At 38.7% G+C, this 9,842-nt stretch overlaps 1 pseudogene; it reads left to right on the top strand.

Annotated features, from left to right (window-relative positions):
• Positions 1 to 2,813: 2,813 nt before the first annotated feature.
• Positions 2,814 to 3,565, top strand: LOC101596700 (annotated as a pseudogene).
• Positions 3,566 to 9,842: the final 6,277 nt, after the last annotated feature.

Genomic DNA, 9,842 nt, shown 5'->3' with positions numbered 1-9,842 from the left:
ATTTATTATTTGTTTATTATGTATGTGAGAGAAGCAAATAGTGAAAGAGGGACAGAGAAAGAGAGAATGGGAACACTAGGGTCTAGCCACTGCCAAGGAACTCCAGACACATGTATTGCCATCTAGCCTTATGAGGATACTAGGGAATTGAATGGGTGTCCACTGGCTTTGCTGGCAAGCAATATAACCACTAAAGAACATCTTCAGCCTTCATTATTTTAGCCTAAGGGATATGGTATGAAGAACAGCTGTTCTGGTGATTTTACAAGTTCCATTTCATTGCTCCTAATCAAGTACAGTGCAGCCATACTATGTTTTGCAAAGAACTTTATGACAGGGTTGTTGAGGTCATGGCAAATTCTTTGCACATATACCTTAGGATGACTAAGGTAAGTTGGCATTTTCAGCAAGTGCTCAGTAGTTATGACAAAAATGTAGTGTTGGAATCAAAATTCTAATATTTTAACAAAATCTGACAGAATTAAGTTGTTTTGAATGCTGTAGTTTTATATAGAAAAATGGTAGTTATGGAAAGTGATTTAAATTTGCAGGTTTGAGAGTTGTGTGAGCATTGGTCCTCTTTTACACAGCTTCCTGGGGTGAATAACATCTTTTGGAAATGAAAAAAATATAGATATTCTATAACACATGTTGAGTTGTGTGTAATATACACATGTATGAATTGTTCCCACTCCATCACTCATCTGTTTGTTTCCTTCTGATGGAGTTTCTCTTTGTACACTCAGCTACCTGTTGGACCTGTGGTGGTTTGAATAGATGTCCTACAATATATTCTGGGTTTTTCTTTGTTTTTTGTTTTGGGTTTTTTTTTTTTTGTAGTTTGCATATGATGCCACCTGACTGGAGGCAGTGTCAGTGGGTGAATCTTAAGATGTGCTGGGTGGTGGGTTTCAGATTTCATTCTAAACATATGCAAAGTGTGCCTAGATGGAGTTCCTGAAGTGTGCTGTGGCTTTTGGCTTTTAGGCTTGTGCATCTCTCTTTCTCTCTCTCTCTCTCCTTGGACCTGTGAATGCAGGCAAGCTTCCCTGCCATTCATGGATCTTTTCTGGATGTGTAAGCTTAAATAAATATCCCTTCCTCCATAACTATGCCTTGTCTGGAAGTTTATCTCCGTGAACCTGAAGCTGTCTGCTACACTACCATACCACTTCTATGAGCCCCAAATTCTCAAGTTTCTGTTCCCTATAAGACTAGGGTCACAGGCATGTGTGGCCTTGCCCAGATGTTTATGTGGGCTCTAGGAAATTGTGCTCAGATGGTTTCAGTCACACTCAGATCTTCATGCTTGTCTGGAAACTGCTGTTATCAGAAGAGAATCTCTCCAGTCATGATAAAGTATTAGTACCCCAAATGTGATGGTGCATGCCTGTACTTTCAGCGTTCAGAAGGTGAAGGTATACAGGACTTATATGAGTTCAAGGGCTACATGAGACTCCATGCCAAAGAACAAAAGCCAAAAACAAAGGTCTTCCTTGTTAGGAGAATGTTTCTTTGTTGATGTGGGAAAATTCATTTGGATATAAACTCTGCTACATGCCTGGGAGTTTTGTAATAACTTGGAAGCCAGTATTTGAGGAAACCTCCCTGTAGAATTCAACTATCACAGAGTTCCAGCACCATTGCTATAAGTTCAGCTCCTGATAATAATAAGAATTCTATAAAAACATGGTGAAATGTAAACTATGCTAAGTAAATGACTTAATACCGCTGCACTATAAAATAGCTTTAGTATGTAGTTACATAGAGGATTCATGAAAACCTTTATTTTGGCAATGCTTAATTGACTCAACAGTGAGCAATGAATCTATTTAAGGCTCATAAATTCTTTGTGGCTGATGGGCCCATATTGACTCAGCTAGTCCAAATACTTTCCATATGAAAGGTATCTGAATTGCAGACTCCTCAATGAAGTTTTCTTAATCACTAGAATAGAGGCTGGGTAGGCTCAGATCCACCCTTCAGGCTGTGTGGGCCAAGTGTTGTCTGTTGCTGCTATGACCTCTGCTGTTGTGGGTTGAAAGCAACCATACATAGTGAGTGTGTAAACTAATAATCTGGCTGTTTTCCAAAGAAACTTCTTTTAAACTTCAAGATATGAATTATATCTAATATCCAAATTCATGAAATTCTATTCTTTTTTCCTACTGTGTTGAAAAAATTCATATCCTATAGACATAAAGAAACAGAAAATCCCAGATAGATTTAGAAGTTCCACTTTCAATTTCGCCATGCAATGCTGGCAATATCCTGAGTTTTCAAACACCTGCTACAGTAATTATGGAGTTCCCGGAAGTGCAGAAATAATGTATGGAGAATATGCACTTACCGTGCCTGGCTCACAACTAAACTATGTTTGTTGCTGCTGTCATTATATTAAATGTAAACTGCTACTCCCCAAAGTAGATAATAACTACTGGGGTATATAATTAAAGAGAAAAAAGAGCTATATGACCTTCAATTTTAAAGATGAGGAAATGAGCATTCAAGGAAGTGGCAGGGGTGTTTGTTAAATCCAGATCTTCTGTTTCTGTGCAGTACTGTTACATGAAGCATAGATCTACTTATGATACCTACTGAAAAAAAAATGTTTTCAAAATGATTGAAGTTGTTTTCGTGGAAGAGATTTTCATGTTGATATTTTGAAAAAAAAATAAATGTATAAAATGAGGACAATTTATTATTTACACACAGCGACATGGTTCAGGCTTCAGCCCTTCTTCTTAGCTGTAAAATATATTAAATCAGAACTGTTTTCATCCTCCTGAGCAAGATCCTTACTAGAGTCCAGCATGCTTCACTTCATCCAGAATTTTGCTCAAGCATCTTCAAAGATGCTGAAATACCCTTACACAGTGAGACTCAGAACTAGCAGAATAGATTCACTTTATCCCAAGACATCTCTCCAGCAGAACCTTTCTCCTTTGTTCCCACAGCCTTGGCTTTTCCCATCATTTCAAGTGTTTATGAGCAAGACACTGCTATCATACATCACCATGCAGCTTCAAGAAAAACAGAAGCAAGCAGTCCTTCCTGCTAGTCTACCAAGTGCCATCACTTACATACTTGACAGCCCAAAGCCAGCATTTATGTAACTTTGGCAGGACTAATACCATTTTTTGCTATTCCACTGGTCATGGTCACAACAAAGACTTATATTCCTATGTTAGCTTTTACTCAGATGGCTTATGGAGCCAGTTTCCTAGCTTTCTTAGGAGGGGTCAGATGGGGTTTTACTCTACCAGAAAGTAGTCCAGCCAAACCAGACTACCTTAATTTAGTTAACAGTATGGGTCCTGTTGTGTTTTCATGCTTTGCCATCCTCATTTCTGAAAAACTCCATGAAGCTATGGTCATAACAATAATAGGTTTGGGGACAGCACTACATACTGACTTTTTCCTCTTGCCACATTATCGGAACTGGTTCAAAGCCTTGAGGATAGTAGTGACTTTAGTGACCTTTTTTTCCTTTCTAGTCACTTTAGTACTTCAAGGTATTTATCCAGAGAAGAGGCCCAAGAAACCTGATCAAACTGGAATATAATGTTACCTTGTTAATAACATGTTGAATTTTAGTATTAGCTTTTTCTACATCTATATTTTTCACAGGTCATTTTTTCATTTCTCAATATCATTATTCCCTAGTAATTACTTCAGCAAGAGCTTGAAAATCTCTAGGTTCCTGTCATGTCATTTTAGGTTAGTTACATTTTCTTTTATGAATTATATGGTCATCTATTTAACATTTCACTGTTTTGATTGTATTTAAAGAAGTAAAAAAAAAAAAGCTTTATGATCATTAAAAAACAAAAAAGAAAGAAAGAAAGAAAGAAACTGGTGTCTAGCCATGTTAAGCCTGTGGCTATAATTCTCAACTCTTGCTCCACTTGAAGATATGTATTATCAATCAATCTTCTCTTTATCTATCAATGAATCTGTCTACAATGTATTATGTATCATCTGCAGAATTGGTAACCTAAATTTCCCAAAATAGTGTGGAATCACTTTGCTACATCATCAATTATTCATACTTGCTTAGCACTCTAGTGCTTTCTATGTTTATATGCATTGTTTTTCTTTTCCTTTCTCCTTCCTTCATCTCTCTCCACCCTTCCCTATATCCCTCCCACTCTCCCTTCTTTTTATCTCCCTGTTCATATTATCCCTTTTTTGCCCTTTTTCCTCTCTTTTCTATCCTGCCTTTCACCACTGTCCTCTCTTTTCCTCTTTCCTTTCCCCTCTCTCCCCTGTCTCCCTCCTCTCTCCCTCCTTTCCTCTCTCCTCCTATAAGTACACTGGTCTGGAACTTACTATATATGCAAGGATGTTCTTCAAATTCTGATCTTCATGAGGTTAATGAAGACTCTGTCAGACATTCACTTTTGAAACTGAGAAGTTAGACTCTAATATAGATCAGGTATAACTGAATTATGAGGGTGGATAATTCTTGCATAATAAAATGAGACATTTAGTGATGTTCTGATTCTCATTACTGAATGTAGTTCACTAGGGAGATTGATAGCACATGCACTTCAGGTGGGATTTTCCATTTGTATTTGCAAAATAAGAGAACTCTTCTGAAAAAGATGTAAATATTTATGACATTGAATTTTCTATAGCTCCAGATGATTTTGACATTTTGATTTGTTCTTTGACAAGGTTTCTCATAACCTCTGTTATTTTTTTCCACTGCTGACTTTGTGAAATATATTAAAAGGCCAGACGATGAGCAGTAGTTTGAACATTGGCTACATTGGGACATAATTTCTTGGGACTTGGAAGCATAGTGCTAGGGCTTCTTAAGCAGTTCACTATTTTTAAAATTTTATAAATATAGGACTTCTGTCCAAGATGGTGACCGCCTAGCTGCACTCCACATACCGGGGGGGGGGCGGGGGGAAGGCAAGTACGCAAGGGCAATTAGAATCTTTTTGCAGGAGGGAGGGCCCAGATGGCGGAAAAATAGGGAAGCACACACCCCCGCTCACCGAGAACCCTGCGCCCTGCTGCGACCCGCCATTATCAGTAATAGACAGATCATCCAAACAGAAGCTCAACAGGGAAGTAAGAGAGCTCAACAAAACTATACAGCACTTAGACATAACAGACATCTACAGAACTTTCCATCCCAAATCCACAGACTACACATTCTTCTCAGCAGCCCATGGATCATTCTCTAAAATATACCATATACTGGGTCCCAAAGACAGCCTCCACATATTTAGAAAAATCGACATAATTCCCTGCATGATATCAGATCATAATGCTATATTCCTAGAAATCAACAACAACAACAAAAAACAACAAGAACCCCAACGGCAACTGGAAAAGGAATAGAGCACTCTTAAACAATAAATGGATAGTGGATGAAATAAAAAATGAAATTGCAAAATTCCTGGAATTGAATGACAATGAGAACACATCATACCAAAACTTAAGGGACACAATGAAGGCAGTCCTCAGGGGAAAATTCATAGCACTCTATGCCTTCATAAAAAAGAAAGAAAGATCTCAAATCAATAGCCTAACCATCCACCTAAAGGCACTGAAAAAACAAGAAAAATCCAACCCAAAGAGCTCCAGAAGGAAAGAAATAATTAAAATCAGAGCAGAAATTAATGAATTGGAAACCAAGGAAACAATTAAGGCAATGGACAAAACAAAGAGCTGGTTCTTTGAAAAAATAAACAAGAGTGACAAACTTCTGGCCAATTTGATCAAGCAAAAAAAGGAGAGACTCCAAATTTACAAAATTCAAAATGAAAAAGGAGATATCACAACAGACATGACTGAAATAGGCAGAATCATCAGGACTTATTTCAAAAACCTCTACTCCAAACACTGGAAAATGTGGAGGAGATGGATAAATTCCTGGATGCATATCATCTACCAAAGCTAAACTCAGAGCAGATTAATCACCTCAATGAACCCATCACACTCACAGAGATTGAAAAAGTAATAAAAACCTCCCAAAAAAGAAGAGTCCAGGACCAGATGGATTCCCAGCCGAATTTTATCAAACATTCATGGAAGAACTCAAACCAATCTTTCTAAAACTGTGCCACACAATTGAAGAACAGGGAGAGCTACCCAACTCCTTCTATGAAGCTAGTAAACCCTAATCCCAAAACCAGGCAGAGATGCCACAAGAAAGAAAACTACCAGCCTATTTCCCTAATGAACATAGATGCAAAGATCCTCAACAAAATACTTGCAAACCGAATCCAACAACACATCAAAAGCATTATCCACCTTGACCAAGTGGGATTTATCCCAGAAACACAAGGGTGGTTCAACAAATGAAAATCTGTCAATGTAATACACCACATAAACAAGCTTAAACATAAAAACCACATGATCATTTCATTAGATGCAGAACAGGCCTTTGACAAGATACAACACAACTTCATGATCAAAACATTGGAGAGAATCAGCATGGCCGGTTCACATCTTAACTTAATAAAGGCAATATACAAAGCTCCAAAGGCCCAAATAATACTTAATGAAGAGAGACTGGAGGAATACCCATTGAGATCAGGAACAAGACAGGGATGTCCTCTCTCACCTCTGCTTTTCAATATAGTTCTGGAAGTCCTAGACCAAGCAATAAGGCAGGAGAAGGAAATAAAAGGGATACAATTTGGAAAGGAAGAAGTTAGCTCTATTCGCTGATGACAGGATTGTATATGTGAGAGACTCCATCCCAAAACTCCTGAAGGTGATTAACTCCTATAGCAAAGTAGCAGGATACAAAATCAATGCACAAAAATTGGTAGCATTTCTGTATGCAAATGACAAAGACACAGAAAAAGAAATAAAGGACATAGTCCCATTTTCAATAGCAACAAAAAAATAAAATAAAATACCTTGGAATAACATTAACCAAGGAAGTAAAAGATCTATACAACAAAAATATAAAAACTCTCAAAAAAGAAATTGAGGAGGACTTGAAAAGATGGAAAGACCTCCCATGCTCTTGGATAGGCAGAATTAACATTGTGAAGATGACAATCCTACCAAAGGCAATATATAGATTTAATGAAATTCCAATTAAAATCCCTACAGTGTTCTTCACAGAGATAGAAAAAATGATCTCAAATTTCATATGGAAAGGCAGAAGACCTCGCATATTCAAACATATCCTCAGCAAAACAAATACCTCTGGTGGCATCACTATACCTGATCTAAAGCTATATTACAAAGCCATAGTAATAAAACCAGCATGGTACTGGCATAAAAAAGGAATATAGACCAATGGAAGAGACTTGAGGACCCGGATTTTGGGTCAAGAAACTATAGCTACATGACATTTGACAAAGGCCCAAAAACATAGACTGGAAAAAACATAGCATCTTCAGCAAATGGTGCTGGACAAACTGGATAACCACATGCAGGAAACTAAAACTTGATCCACACATTTCACCATGTACTACACTCAAATCCGAATGGATCAAAGACCTCAACATAAGACCAGAAACTCAAAAACTACTGGAAGAAAATTTAGGAAGTACTTTCCATGATATAGGAATGGAAAAAGACTTCCTGAACAAAACCCCAGTGGCTCAAGTTCTTAAACAGTCACTCAACCATTGGGATCATATGAAGCTGAAGAGTTTCTTTACAGACAAGCATATAATAAGCAAAGCCAATAGAATACCCACAGAATGCTTGGAAATATTTGCAGGTTATCCAACTGACAGAGGCCTTATCTCTAGAATTTACAAAGAACTCAAAAGTCTAACCAATAAGATGACAAATACCCCACTTACAAAATGGGGCACAGAGTTGAACAGGCAATTCACAGAGGAAGAGATACAAATGGCACACACACACTTAAGAAAATGTTCATCGTCCCTAATCATCAGAGAAATGCAAATTAAAACAACTATGCGATTCCACCTTACCACAATAAGGATAGCCGACATCAAAAAGTCAAATGAAAATAAATGCTGGCGAGGATGTGGAAAAGCAGGGACACTCATTCACTGTTGGTGGAAATGCAGGATGGTACAACCACTTTGGAAAGCAAAATGGAGACTCCTGAAAAAGCTGACTATAGAAATACCAACAGACCCAGTTATACCCTGACTGGGCATCTACCCTAAAACCTTCAAACCACAGGCCAGAGAGATTTGCTCAACCATATTTGTAGTGGCTCAATTCGTAATAGCTAAAAGCTGGAATCAACCCAGATGTCCATCACTAGAAGAATGGATAACAAAGATGTGGTATATCTACACAATGGAATTCTATACAGCAGTAAGAAAAAACAAGATAACGAAATTTGAGGAAAAATGGTTGAACCTGGAACAGATCATTCTCAGTGAACTTACCCAATTACAAAAAAAAAAATCGACACATAGCCTCACTTATCTACAACACCTAACCTGAATCTACCCAAGATACCTTACATACCCAACAAGCACCTCCTGGACTAGACAATAGGAAGGATGGGAGGGCGGGGAGGGCATCGAAGGGTGGAAAACAGTAATCCAGACCCAAATGGCAATGGAACCATAAAATTCTACTTCCTAAAAGACAGACCAAATGGCTGAACCTTCACTAGAGCCTTACAGGAAACACCTGATCCACAAGACACTGGAGAGGGTAGGATCAATTCTAACCTAAATCTTCTATATCTTCCCTCCCTCCCTCTTCCCCTCTCTCCTCTATCTCTCTCCTCTCTAACTCTTGTATACTAATTATGTTCTTCCTCAATTTCTTAGTGGACACTGACCTGTAACTCCAACTTCCAGCTTGGGGCTACCATCCACAATAAGCTTTTGTTCAGAGAAACCTATAAGGTTTCCCAAAACAGTGACAGACTTCTGTCAGAGTACTTGATGACCCACCAAAGGCCAGTGGTAAGACCCTATTGCTGAAGACTCCATACGCAGCTGACACATAAAATGGAATGACATGGCTGGAAGCCAGGAGAGAGTCAGTCCCCAGACAGTCAGCATGTCTAGTGCCAGAATGTTCTACATAGGCAACTGGGGGAAACGAACAAGATCTGTCCAAGCAACTCATTGTCTAACCTAATTTGCAACAAATAACCTGATGTGATGCCCACACAAGTGCAATAGTGGCACACAGCCATGGTGAGGAACCAATTGCTCTAGATTTGTCTAACTGATCCACTCAGTGGCACTAGACCCATAGCTGGAGCTAGGAATAAAGTCAGAACCATACCTAAACACAAGCCCACTCTACAATAGCAAGCTACCATCAATCACAGGGTATAAGAGGGTCTACACCTATCAAACTGTCTATCAAAAAAGTAAGTGTTATCTCAACTTTCTGGGTGCTAACTTACTCTCCATTGGAGAGTTGGCTTCTCTTTTTCAGATAGATGCAGATCCTAAGGAGAGAGCTGCCCCAACATAACTCAAAAGGGGCCCAACTGAAACTAACGACAATTGCAAAACAAGCAAGAGTGATGTTTTCCTGTGAACTGGATACCAGCACAAAGGGGAAGGAGACAAACGCAGAGAAAAATCAACTCCTCCCAAATCAGAGAGCCAGAGCTACAGAGGCCCCCAACACCTCAGCACTGAAGCAGATCACAAATGAACCCAGCATGGCTGAGGGAAGTTTTGCAGAAGAGGGGGCTGAAAGAATGCCAGAGTCACATGTTGGGTCATGATTTGCAGAGACATTTATCATACCAATAACTTGGGGACAACTCCACAATGCACGACCCATTTACATCAACATGAGGGTCCAATGGGAGGGGGTAGATCACAGATGAGCCTAAACAATGGTACCAAACTGCCTGTACTTACTAAAAAGAAAACTAATAAATTAAATTATAAAAATAA

This window comes from Jaculus jaculus, unplaced genomic scaffold (assembly GCF_020740685.1).
Source record: "Jaculus jaculus isolate mJacJac1 unplaced genomic scaffold, mJacJac1.mat.Y.cur mat_scaffold_39_1_1402899_arrow_ctg1, whole genome shotgun sequence".
Taxonomy (NCBI): domain Eukaryota; kingdom Metazoa; phylum Chordata; class Mammalia; order Rodentia; family Dipodidae; genus Jaculus; species Jaculus jaculus.
Note: the sequence above shows the minus strand (reverse complement) of the source record. Positions and strands in the feature narration are given on the sequence as shown.